Genomic DNA, 13,525 nt, shown 5'->3' with positions numbered 1-13,525 from the left:
TATATCTCAATTTGATTTTTTGTCTTTAGCGCTGTTTACTACATGATTTTGCTATAAATATTTTGGAATCATGATGTTCCAGCATACCTGTTTCCAGGGAAGATGTTATTTACCCAAGAGGTCATCCTCTTAAAACTCTATCAAGTATGTCTGCCAGCTTAGATCCTATGGTTTATCCTCTATTTTTTCCAAGGGGTGATGCTGGTTGGCATAATCAATTGGTTCACAACCCTGAACGTGCTACATTGGTTAGAAATCATGTTACATTTTCTCAGTATTACAATATAAACTTTCAGTTAGACAATTTTTTTCTTCACTCTTTTATGGCAAAAACATGTTTAAGCAATATGCTATTGAAGCGTATGTTAAAATCAAAGGCCAGCGCTTTGCTTTCATCAGAAATAACCAATACAAAGAGAGAAGCAACCAGTATAATGTCTTACATGAGCATGTAAAGGATTAAATGCAATTGATTGGTTATTAAAAGATATTTGCAACAACAACTTTCCGTTCTAAGGAAAAATCATTCTTTTTGGTGGTGACTTTATGCAAATTCTGCCTGTTGTGAAAATAGGACAACCAGCTGAGATAGTAGAATCGTGTGTAAAATGTTCTTTACATTGGCAATTGGTGCAGAAGTTTGCATAAACTGAAAATATGAGAGTAGAAAATGGGGAAGGTGAATTTTTCCAATGGCTACTGAAACTTGGGAATGGAACAATACCTGTCAAATAGGAGAATCCTTGTAAAAGATGCATTAAAATCCCAAATCAGTGAATTATTACAAAAAATAAATCGATTATTGAAAAGATTTTCGGAGATGCTGATCAAAATGCGTGATTTTAACACCAACTAATGTTGATTCATTAACCATCAATGAAGAAGTGCTAGAATGTCTGCCGGGTAATGTCAAATTTTATTTAAGTGCTGATCAAATTGATACTGATGACCTTAATGAAAGAAATGACTTTCCTGTTGAGTCTTTGAATAGTTTAACTCCTTCAGGTATGCCACCTCATTGTTTAAAATTAAAAATTGGTTGTGTAATTATTCTACTTAGGTACTTAGGTCTCAAAGCTGGGTTATGCAATGGTACTCGAATGAAGGTTTGTGCTCTTTAAAATAATTATATTGATGCAGAGGATTTGACAGATGTTTCTGGTGGTAAACAGGTTTTTGTTCCTCAAATTCAGTTGGCTCCATCAGGTTCTAATTTACCTTTTGTTCTGAAACGTCGTGAGTTTCCTGTCAGATTGGCTAATTCAATGACAATTAATAAAAGTCAATGTCAAACATTTGATAAAGTTGGGGTATATCTCAAAAAAAACATTTTTCTCTCATGGTCAACATTATTTTGCATGTTCAAGAACGAGAGCATTTAATAGTTTGTTTTTCAAAATTAATAAACATCTCATTCAAGGTGTGGTAGGTGAAAAGTGTTACACAAATAATGTTGTATTTTCTAATGTTCTTAATTTATAGTCTTAAGATTTTTATTTTGAAAATTTACTGTTTGTAAGTTGTGTGCACATTTTGTTTGTATAAATTTGTTTATTATTTTAATATATATATTTTTTATAGTGTTTGATAAATACATCTGTCATTTAATATTGTTATAAAATGTGTTTATATGTGTTATATAAAACTATATTTGTCTATAGTTGTATATATGTTTAAATTATATTGTTTCCATGTTTTCAAAGTGGTGTGACTTGGGATTATGTTGATCAAGATTGATAACCTTGCCAGCCAAGCGATGTGTTTATAGCAGAGGTGTGACTTGGCAGCAGTTTGTGTCAGGCAGTGTTACTGCTTTAGAGCTAGGTTGTGTTGTGTGGCCTTTTTAATTATTCTGGAAACACAATGTCTGTTAATGTTTAGCGTAATGTGTATGAGAGAGTATGCAACCTTGATCTTTAAATCTAGGGTGTTATAATGTCCTAAGTTTGAAGTATTTGAATAAATATTGTATATAAAAACAAATATACTTTTATGTATTTATATGTTTAGTAAAAAAATAAATATAGTTAACTTTAAATTGGTTTTCTAATTTTGCCTTTTATATTTTAATTTGGTTTGTTATTTTCGCTGGATTTTAGGATCAAGAGTGTAAATATTCTATTGTTATGTGTTATTGTTGTGATGTTTTGTGTTCAAATTCATTTTTAACAATAAACACCTTCATGTTGGTGTCTATTGTTAAAAATGAATGATAGGTAGTTTCATTATTGAAACTTACTGCTTTTATTTATTTACTTAAAGCCAAGACCACGTTATGCGAAAAATGCAATTAATATCTTAATTTGATTTTATATATATATATATATATATATATATATATATATATATATATATATATATATATATATATATATATATATATATATATATATATATATATATATATATATATATTAGTATTGTTAAATCTTTTGTACTTCGAAATAGATTTTATAGTTAAATTTTCGATAAATGTTTATATTAACTGCCATGTCAAAATAGGTTACTATAAATAGGTAAATGGATTTTCAGTTTTTATGTGGTGTTTTTTTTTTTTGTTTGGTTTTTTTGGTTTTTTGGTTGTTTTTTTATATGGTATTATAATTCCTTTTTATTTTTTCTTTAAGATTTTCGATTGACGCATACGATTTATAAAAAAAAACCTGATTACCTTTTATTGCAAATTTTTGTCAGTTAAAATGATATAAATATATGCAATTAGTTCAATTTTAAAAAATCTTTATTTTATTCCTAATTATTTGTTGTACGTAACTTTGGGGATCTTTTTAAACGGGGGGGGGGGGGTATAATTGTAGTTTAGCGCATTTGTCAAATATCGAGTTACTTAAATTTTATAAGGTGTTAAACTAATTAATTATCTTAGTTTGCATTTGCAACACTTTTGAGGATAGAAAAAATTCTTATATATATTAAAAAGAAAAAAATTGTTAAACATTGAAAATCATTGTTTCACATTTTATTATTCTGGTAGAAGGTCTTCATCAAAAACTTGATAACTCTTAATAAAGATAAATGTATTCTCCTGACCACCATTAAGGCAAAAACGGGAAGGGAGGTCCTTTATTAGTGTCAAATTATTAAAAAGAATTAAATTTCGAGTAACAAAAGGAATTTTTAATAAATGGTAGCAAATGACCGTTCACTAAAAATTATTGAAACAAAGAGGCCATATATAAAAATGGTCAGATTAGTGCCATAAATAGCAATAGTCAAATGGTCAGATATTTTGAATAAATTTATGTAGTTGTGTGCATTTAACGTTTTAAAGACAATTTCCTTTATTAAAGAAACCTGTATCAAGGGGATGCCAAAGAATTATTAATTCATGTAAAATTTACGTTCGCCTTATATTAATCTTATTAATTAAAGTTCACGTTATAAGAATATAACACGAATTTAGCTTTACTTTTTCGTCAATTTAAAGCATGAGGAAGTAATATTATTTTGTATCAGTAACTAAAAACGTATTGTTTTGAACTTAGTAATGTTGAGGAAAATGGTTCTGCCTTACACTGATATTGATTATGTCAGTTGTAAATTGCTCAAATAATGTTAAATAATTGGTAAATTATTCTACCTCCGCATATTTTTTAATTTGAAGGCGTTTTTCTAAAAGGGTAATAGTTATTGTTTTGCAACTTTAAGTTGTGGAAAACAGCCACTATAAATTAACAGACCGACCATAACCCGTATTACGGGTTGCTTTTTTGCTAGTATAAATAAATAATATTATTAGGATTCCTATTTTTGGATGAAATAAAATCTAGTCCTCTTCATAAACTTTTGGATAGGTGTATTTAACATTATTATTCAACTAGCTAAAATGTAAGCGTAACTCAATTAAACTTCAATAAAACTGTTTCAAACATGAATAAATATACTGTTTTTTTTTTGTTTGTTTTTTTTTTTTTTGTAACTTTAAGTCAAAAAATCTAGTAAAATAAAGTAGAAGTTCATAAAATATTCTAAAATGCCTAATTAAACAAAAAAAGAATGGCATATTCTTTTCAGACTTATCACAAATAACTCATTTAATTAACAGCCATTGGAAAACTAGAACTAAAGTAAAAAATTAAAATAATCCAAAGCTATTTTAAAAGTTAATTATTAAATAATACACAACAGATATTTTCGTGCACTAATTTTTTAAGCTTCTGCCACTTATTCGCAAGAAACGTGGAAGTAATTCTTACAGCTTTTAAACTGTATAACAATGTACAGAAACATTAACAAACATTAAAAATTGCAGAACCACTTTCACATACAGTATTGGACAAAACATTTGCAACCAAATAATGCTAATTTAGTTTGTTTATATAAAAGTGATGCATTTTTTCAATTTAGAGAAATAACTATGTAACTGTTTAGAGACCAAGTTATTCAAGTTTTATTCATCACAAAGTTCATTATTTGTACACGAAATATAATAAATTAATCAAAAGTATTAAAGAAAGTTGATTTCCTTCTGGACAAAACAAGTGCAACTCGACCAAATGTTGACTAAGCTTTATTTCGCTATCAATATTTCGTGGCGAATCCTTTGTTGTCGATCACAGCCTTGCATCTTCGAGGCATAGATTCGATCAGGTGATCAATGAAACTTTGTGGAATCGCTGCCCAGGCCTTTTGTATTTGTTCAAACAGTTGATCTTTATTACGAACACTTTCACGATTAATTCTGCGGTTGACAATCTCCCACATGTTCTCGATAGGGTTGAGATGCTGAGATTGAGGCGGCCAATTCATCACTGATAGGTGGTTGTCTTGAAACCACTGCTTGACTACTTTTGCAGTGTGTTTCGGATCGTTGTGTTGCTGAAAAACCCATTTTGTTGTCATATTCCATTCAGCATGAGGTAACATAACATCTTTCAGGATATTTTTATACATGAAACGGTCTATTATTCCATCGTTTCGATGTATTGGACCTAGACCGTTAGCAGAAAAACACCCCCAGACCATTACATTGCCTCCATAATGCTTCACGGTCTTATGGCAGTAACGTAAACCGAGGCGTTTTCCGGCCGGTCGACGTACACGGCAAATGCCATCGCTCCCAATGATGTTGAACTTCGATTCATCACTGAACAGGACAGTTCGCCATTTCTGCACATTCCAGTCAATATAAGATGTAGCAAACAGGAGTCTTTTCTTCTGGTTTTTTAGTGAAATCAGCGGTTTCTTTGCAGGGCGTCGAGAAAACAATCCGACTTCAACAGCACGTCGTCTGATTGTTCGGTCCGATACAGGCAGCTCTAATTGCTTTTGTATCTTGACTGATGATATCCAGGGATCCTTCTTGACGGATCTGACGATCATAGAATCCTCTCTAGAAGTGGTAGAACACGGTCTTCCACCTTTGTTATATGCTGCCAACTTCCCCGTAGAACTATATTTGGAGCATAGTCTTGATACGGTCCATTTTTTCACGCGATATTTATCACAAATACTTTTTTGTGACTTTCCACTTACGTAATCGCCAATAATTTTCTTTCTTAGTTCCAATCCAAGACTGTCGGGATCCATTTTTGCACTTGAAGTCATAAAAATAATAAAAATAAATAATCACGCTTCTCAAGGCTTACCGTGTTACATTTACCTTGTGATGATACAATAATGCTCTGCGGAACACAACGTCTTGGTTGGATGTGGACTGCATTGATGTAATGAAACACTTGTTGCATTTCACTTCTTGTATTGATGTTCTTCGATAAAACACTTTGATAAAACTCACTTCGATAAACTGTCTTGATAATACTGTCTGATTGACTTCCATATACTGACTGAATTACATGTCGATTTACATGTCTCTAATATAGTAAAATGCACCTGTGTGAACCTGTTCTGGAAGATTCTAGATGCTTCTTTTCGATGCTTCTGGAAGCTTCTGGATGCTTCTGAATGTTTCTGGATATTTCCAGATGCTTCTTCTGGAAACTTCTGGATACTTACTTTAATTATTTAAAAACTTCCGTGACGTTGACACGGACCAGACTTAAGAAAATAAAACAAACCAAAAAAGTTGCACTTGTTTTGTCCGCTGCAAAATGGCACTTGTCAACGAAATTCTGCTTTTGTGCTGTCACCTTTCAGCTGATTGCTCATGTCATGGCATGCTATGACTCCAGACTCCTGAACTGTTTGCTGTGGTAGCATAGTTCGTTTCGTTTTTAAGACGTAAAATTAGGAACACTTTTTAGCATTGTTCGATGTTGGTTGCAAATGTTTTGTCCAATATTGTATATAAACTGTCTCTTCCAAATGTGATCTTAGAAATTAAGTAAAATGCTTAGCTTTAAAGGAATTGTGCAAATACTGGCGCATCGCAGATTGATTGTACGAAATTAAAGCAATATTTTCTCCCATACAAATATCCACTGCAAATGCAATTGCAAACAAATCATAGTCCATTCCTCCAATTTGTTTCTGACATGGTTGGTATAGACAATTAACTTTATTTTTAGATGATATAATTGAAACTATTTGGTTATGTACATACTAATTTTGCAGTGCATTTGTTTCTTCATTGAATCATAAATTTTAATATTTCCTTCACTGCAACCATGTGTGTTAATCAATTGCCCGTGAAGGGATCCGTCATGCAAAATTTATAGCAGTTCCTGTGAATGTTTGCTGAACATAAGATTAGTTCCTAATAGAGTGCATGTATATGAGTAGCATGAAATCGATTTTTTAATATTGCTTGAGCAGCATTAATTTTAATGTCTGTTAACATGCTTCGATTCAGAATACTCTCAAACGCAAATATACTAACTGTAATGCTATTTTTGGGTGAATAAGAATGAATATTATCAATATTTTTAATATGTGATAAATTTTGTAGTGACATTTCTTGACCAGGTCTAGTTTTTTTGGACTGTATTTGTTTCTGGGTAACCACTAAATGACAAATCTAAATGAGTTGCTTCTTAATGTTGAACATTAGTTTCTATCTCTAGACATGGATAATAAGGTTTAAGCTGAGAAACGTTTACTTTTGTCTTTAAAATTTCAAATGTCTTTACATTTTTTGTAACTTTTTCATTTGTTGCTTGCACTGCTTTTCTTTAGCGATTTTTATATTTTCTCTAACTTTTCTCTCTAGTGCTTCACAATCATTAACTAGCGTTTCTACTACAAAATCATAAATTTTTTCAGAAAAATTACTAGTTAAATTATCATCAGTCTCATTCTGAACATTTATCACCTCAATACCTGGAGGATGCCTTAGGTAAAAGATAAAATGGAGTCATCTTCGTAGATTTCTGGCATGTAATGTTCAGCCCATAAGCAATTGCAGATCTGTAAATAATATAAATCATCATAAAAGAAAATAATAAATGAAATTGAACAATTTAGAGAAAATGAGTTAAAATTATAGAGACTATCAAACCTATCCCAATCATTCATCTCATTGTTAGTATACTTACATAAAGCACGCTTAAAAGTTTGATTTGTTCATTCATCTTAACCATTACTTTGAGGATGACATGCTGATGTCACAAAATGTTTAGTAACTATTAATAGAAAAAATTTATTGTTAAGCTATATAACAAAAAAATTAAAAATAGTTAATAAAAAATTTAAGTAGCACAAAGAAGACGAAAGTCTTAGAAAACCTTTTAACATTTACCTCATTTACAAATTCTCTTACTTTGGTGGACCGTTTATATGAAAAGTGCAAAGCAGTAGCTAAAGCAACAGCACATTTTTCAGGCAATTCCCTAGCAAAAATCCGTTTTGTAAGTAAATCTGTTATTGTTTAAATGTATTTATTGGCGTTTAATGTTTCTGTAAATGGACTAATTAGATCGACTCCAAAAACTTTCTTTCAAAAACCTGAATTGGGTGTAGTTGTGGTGCGATTGTTTTTATTTTTTCAAATGACTGACATTGTTTACATGTCTTTAGCTGTAATATAGACTATTATTTAATTAGAAAAATATAATTTATACAACCTAATGTGTATATTATCAATGCAGATTACATGTTCATTTTCTTGACATTATTAGGAAAATAAACAGGTAACCTACATAAAAAGCAAATAACTAATATGCAATAAACCCCGCTTCCAAATGAGATGTAATTGACATTCAATAGTATAAAACTTTAATTCTATTTTGTGTTCTTACTATTCCTTGGTGTGCCCCACCAGCATCATTATGGCATTCTTTGAGAACCCTCCTTCTTTCTTCTTGACTATATAGGACAAGTCGTAGAGATTCATCTCTATTACATTAAAAACGTCCACCTGAAAATTTAACCATCTTTTAAACATAATTCAAACATATATAAAAAAAATTTTACTTAAAATTTTAAATTGATTGGAAAATTCTCAAATATTAAGTTTTGAATACTGACTTGCCTATTCCTGTAAAATTCTTTGTAGCTAATTTAAGTTCTCGTTTTTCACTGTTCAAAACAGCGTTTGCATACTTTGCCTCTATTTTGTATTCCATATTCTCTTTAAGACCTAACTCTTAAGTTGTAGCATTGATCTTAGATATTGCTTAGCAATAAATGTAAAAATAATATATAAGAATATGTTTGTTTATTTATTTGTAAAAATTTACTGTAAAACTATACTCACTTTTAATCAATATCGGAATAAAATTTACGGGTGTTGTTGTTTAGTTTGTATGGGTGTTCTTTAGTTTTTTTCGGTTGGACCTCTTAAACCAATCGGCGTGCGACTCGGAAATAAATTTATGAGGGAAATAAATTTGTATGACACTGGAAGAAGATCCATCACAGCCTCCAATAGAAGGAGGTCAGAGTTACATCTTGTAGGGCATCTCTGCATTAACTACGTTTTGGAGTTATTTAAGGCTTTGGCAGCATTAACTAAAATCATAGCTTTTTGACAGGACTGGTTGAAGTGATCTACTATTTTTACCATTTTATGCCTGAGAGTTGACCACTTCGGATATCTTTTATCATGGACAGCACCACTGACAATTAGATTTAGACGGTGGTTGACAAACCAAATTGCACTTTGTACGTTAACTGATTTCCTTACACCTGTTTGGACATCAGCTGCACCGTCAACCTTTACCCAGGTTTGAATCCAAAATCAAGTTCAAGTGTGTTAATAGATTCATTGAGTTTCTTAGCAATATTGTCTCCAGTATGTTGATTGAAAAGTAAGACAATTTATTTTTTTTAACTAAAACTTTAGTTAAAAAAAATAAATTGTAAAATGGCTCTCGTGGTTGTCTAGAATTAAAAGCATGGATGGTGAACATTTCATATTTTAAATAAAATGTTTCATCTATTCTTAAAACGTCGCAACATTCATCCAGCCGGAAAGATTTGCAATCCCAACACATCTAGGTGGACCACCAGTTATGAAACCTGTTTGATCTAAATTATAAATATTTTTTGGTTGAAAATTGAGTCCCAGACGAACCTCTCTTTGATTGGTGAAAGGTTCTCCAACTGAATAACGATTAAAATTGGTTGCTCGCGCCCAACTGGGAGCTTCTGGATTTCGTAAAAATAAATCTTTCCTGCGTAACAAAACCACGAAGCCATTGTTTCCCCACCTTTTTGTGACCTCTTCCACCACTTAGGAATGGACTTAGAAAGAATAATTGCAAATTCATATGTCAGCTTTCGTGTTGTTTTGGTTGACAAACCATTATGAAGTTTTAAGCCTTTAAAAGAAAGTCTGATAAGGATGTTTCATAAGAAAGTTAGGTTTGCAGATTTTATCTGGGTTTGATTGACATTTCCTTATATATCTTTTTAGTGTTATTTTATTTAATCCCCTTTCCTTAGATAAACGATAAACATTTTGGCCATCATAAACTGCATCAACAGCTGCTCGCATTTCATTTTCATTAACTTTACCCCTAGTCGGTCTTTCAGTTTGTTTTTTTTACCATATACCACTTTAAACTGTAAAAAAATAAAAAATCTCTTCCTTATTTTATTCTATTGATAAATTGTTGAATAAATGTTTATCAAAATATTTATTATAAGAATCACACACAAAAAGATTCTATAAGAACAACAGTAAACGCAACATGACATAGAAATCTTTAACACAAGGTTTTGTTTTAAAAATTAAACTAATACATTATATGCAATAGGGCATATCTTATAGAAATTTTCATGTTTCTATATTGTTTTTACATTTTAATATTTTCTTTTTCTGTTTATGCACCTTTAATTATAGAATCAAAGGTGCATAAACGCATTAGGACCAAGGGTACTAACCTACTCCATTTTTACAAAAAAAATTTTTTTTTTTGTCATATTAGATGGTTTTACAGCATTGCAAAATCAACCATTCAAGAGGTGAATGTTAAGTTACAAAATAGTAATACCACTTGTGATACCACTCAAAAGGTAAGAAGGTGGGCGAAACCAGTTTCTTCACACTAAAAAATTATGCTGTTATATTTAACAAAAATATAACAGCATTGGGACACGATATAACAGCATTAATGGCGTTATCTTGTATCGTTATGGTGTTATTATGCTGTTATTTTTTTCACTTATGTTGTTATATTTTTATAAATAACAGCAAAAATAACAGCAAAATGCTGTTATTTAAAATATAAATAAAACCAAAATGCTGTTATATTGTTATCCAATGGCGTTATATATTGGTTTTATATTCAAAAACCAAGCTAACGCCATAACATGCCGTTATACATTTTTTTACACGTTTGTTTTTATCCATGGATAAAACAAGACGTATAAAAAAATTACTTGCAAGTAAGATAAAAAACTAATCATTAATACATTATCTATATATATTATAATTAATAGCAGTTATTTGATCTACAGAACAATGAGTTCTTTCAATGCAATTATTACTCGTAAGGCAATATATATATCTTATAACATATTTTTACCCAGTGGGCACGCGATGTCAAACCGACGTCGGGTTTACGTTGGATTTTCATCGGCGATGTCAACCGACTTATTACAACGTTGTTATAACGTCGCGATAACGACGTCAAAACGACGTTGTCTTACCAATGTTGTTCTGACATCGTGCGATGTCTTTTGACATAAATACGACGTAAATCGACAATTTTACAAATAAATAAAATTTACATACCGTGGTGTGACCTAACAAAGTACTATGCTTTAAGTAAGTCCTAATTTAAGAAATGACAAATTTCGTATATATAAAAGAAACATTTGCGGAAAACAACTTTGTTATTTTAACTAGATATCTAGTTAGATAAAATAACTAAATTTTTTTCTCTAAATGTTTATTTTATGTAAACACCACGGTAATTTTATTATATATTTTTTGAACTGGAAGTTTGAATACCGAATAAACATCTTACTGGAAAAAAGTAGTTATTCTACCGGAAAAATAATTATTATTGGAAAAAATAAATTTACCGGGAAGATATAAATTTAAAACTAAGACTTTATTGACAGCCATAACATATTGACAAACCATAAAACGCATGCTCTTTATGGCAAGCGAAAGTTAGTTTATTTTTTTACTTGATTTAATTAATTGTGACTTTAAAAGAGATATATATATATATATATATATATATATATATATATATATATATATATATATATATATATATATATATATATGTATGTATGTATGTATGTATGTATGTATGTATGTGTGTGTATGTATGTATGTATGTATGTATGTATGTATGTATGTATGTATATTTAAATTAGTAAAAAATATTTATCTGACTTTTTTTATTAATTCATTACTGCACTGTTTTTAAGGTTATTTGTATATGTAAATTCAACAAGAGTGCTAAATGAATAAAATCAGAGTAATTTATTTTATTTAATGTGATAAATTTAAAATAAAACTACATAATATTTACTACTTTAAGTATCATGCTTATTGCAATCATCAGGTAAAAAATACATTATTTGAGCTTTTTGTGAATAAATGTTTGTGGTTTGCACATCTTTATTTCCATTCTTCTTCAGATACCCCAATATACACTTTGTTAGATGTATTAACAGTTTCATCATGCTTTACAGGTCTTGTCTCTGTTGTTTCCATGATCTTGTCCCACTTTCTTGTTTCCATGTTAATTTTTTTGGATAGGCACACAGTGGGATAAGCATGAATATTCAAAAATGGATCGATATCACAATCTATAACTTTTTCAACAGCTTTTTAACATTATTCTTTAGATGTCTTAGATTAATAATTGGTGAGCCCAAAATCAAGAAATCAATAATCTAATTAATGATGCTCTGCGAAATGATTCTGATGACAATGTACAATTTGTTAACAATGAAGTTGAATCTCTTTGTTCTGAGTCAGCTAACAGTAGTAATTGATCATTATTTATTATTATTAATAAATATCATTATTATTGCATTAGGGTGAGTGACCCTAATACAATAATAATGATAAAATAATAACCGGTTGGTACAGTTAAGGGATCTAAGTTAGTGAATGACTTTGTAAATAAGAGGGTAGACTTTAGAATATATATTAAAATATATAAGAATTTTGTTCTGTGATATTAATGTTGTTTTGTTAAGTTATTCGTCATCCTAATAAAAAAATAATTCAATACATCCCTCAAATCATATCAAATCAACATCACAACAACCATAAAAACTGTGCAACATAATAACAAACACAAAAATTTGTCAAAGCGTATTAATGGTAGAGTAACTTTCAAGTTTATAAAATTTTATTTGTCTATGCTATTGTAGTTCATGGTGTTAATTTTGTTAACAATTTCTTTTATGCAGACTAAAAAAATGGCTGTTTATGAGTTATTTCAAAGTACGTTTTGAATTTTTGAAAAATTTTTTTTTACCTTGCATCAGCAGAAACATTTTTAAAAAGTCAGAAGTTCTCACTGGTTATGAAATATTTGGAGACCTGAGTGTGCTACTGACATGCATATTTGATAGTTGAGAATATTTATTTATCAACATATTGATTCCAAAAAAAATATCTTTTGTTTTCAGAATCAACTTCAGAGTCTGATACAGAGAATGAATACACACTTCATTTGAGAACCAGAAATCAGAGACAGACCATTACTGTTATTAAAGAAGATATTGGGTAAACCATGAGAACTGATGTAAGTTTCCTTGCATATTTGATAATTAAGAATATTTATTTATCAATATATTTTGATGATGATATGGATACAACCAATAAAATGACTGCAATATCCCCCATACATCGATGGCGAGCTGGACATGTCATATTGGGAAATAGGCTTCCTCCACAACAAAGAACTCAAATATATATACTCTTAAAATTATTTTTTCATCATTTTAAAATTTTTTCTTTCTTTTTATAGTCTGATGTCGCACAAAGTTATGGCTTGTTTTAATATGAAAGAGACTAAACGCAAAAAAAAAAAGAACGATGTTCAGGATAAACAAAGTTTTGAAAAGTTAAAAGTTTACAAGCTTATCATTGGGCGTGTCCAGAAAGATACTGATGCAAAATAGAAAGTTGTTTTTTGTAATGAATGCTTTTACGCCAGAAAATATGTGCTATTTTTTAATTGTATTTATT

At 29.9% G+C, this 13,525-nt stretch overlaps 1 protein-coding gene and 1 long non-coding RNA gene across 7 annotated transcripts in view; both read left to right on the top strand.

Moving 5' to 3' along the window:
- LOC145191419 (phosphatidylinositol 3,4,5-trisphosphate 5-phosphatase 2A-like) overlaps positions 1–13,525 on the top strand; it is a 401,680-nt gene that overhangs the window by 203,064 nt on the left and 185,091 nt on the right. The window lies entirely within an intron of this gene.
- Positions 11,385–13,514, top strand: LOC149882072 (uncharacterized). Of its 2 annotated transcripts, none has more exons than XR_016445078.1 (3): positions 11,385–11,478; positions 12,964–13,079; positions 13,305–13,514. It is a non-coding gene; the product is annotated as an uncharacterized LOC149882072 (long non-coding RNA). The 2 variants fall into 2 exon arrangements; XR_016445077.1 differs by lacking the exon at positions 11,385–11,478 and adding an exon at positions 11,656–12,310.

The sequence above is a fragment of the Hydra viridissima genome, unplaced genomic scaffold (genome assembly GCF_058129835.1).
Source record: "Hydra viridissima isolate aposymbiotic clone 2 unplaced genomic scaffold, HvirCarnegie_v1 scaffold_11, whole genome shotgun sequence".
NCBI classification, from domain to species: Eukaryota; Metazoa; Cnidaria; class Hydrozoa; order Anthoathecata; family Hydridae; genus Hydra; species Hydra viridissima.
The sequence above is the reverse complement of the archived record's forward strand: the minus strand, read 5'-3'. Positions and strand labels throughout refer to the sequence as shown.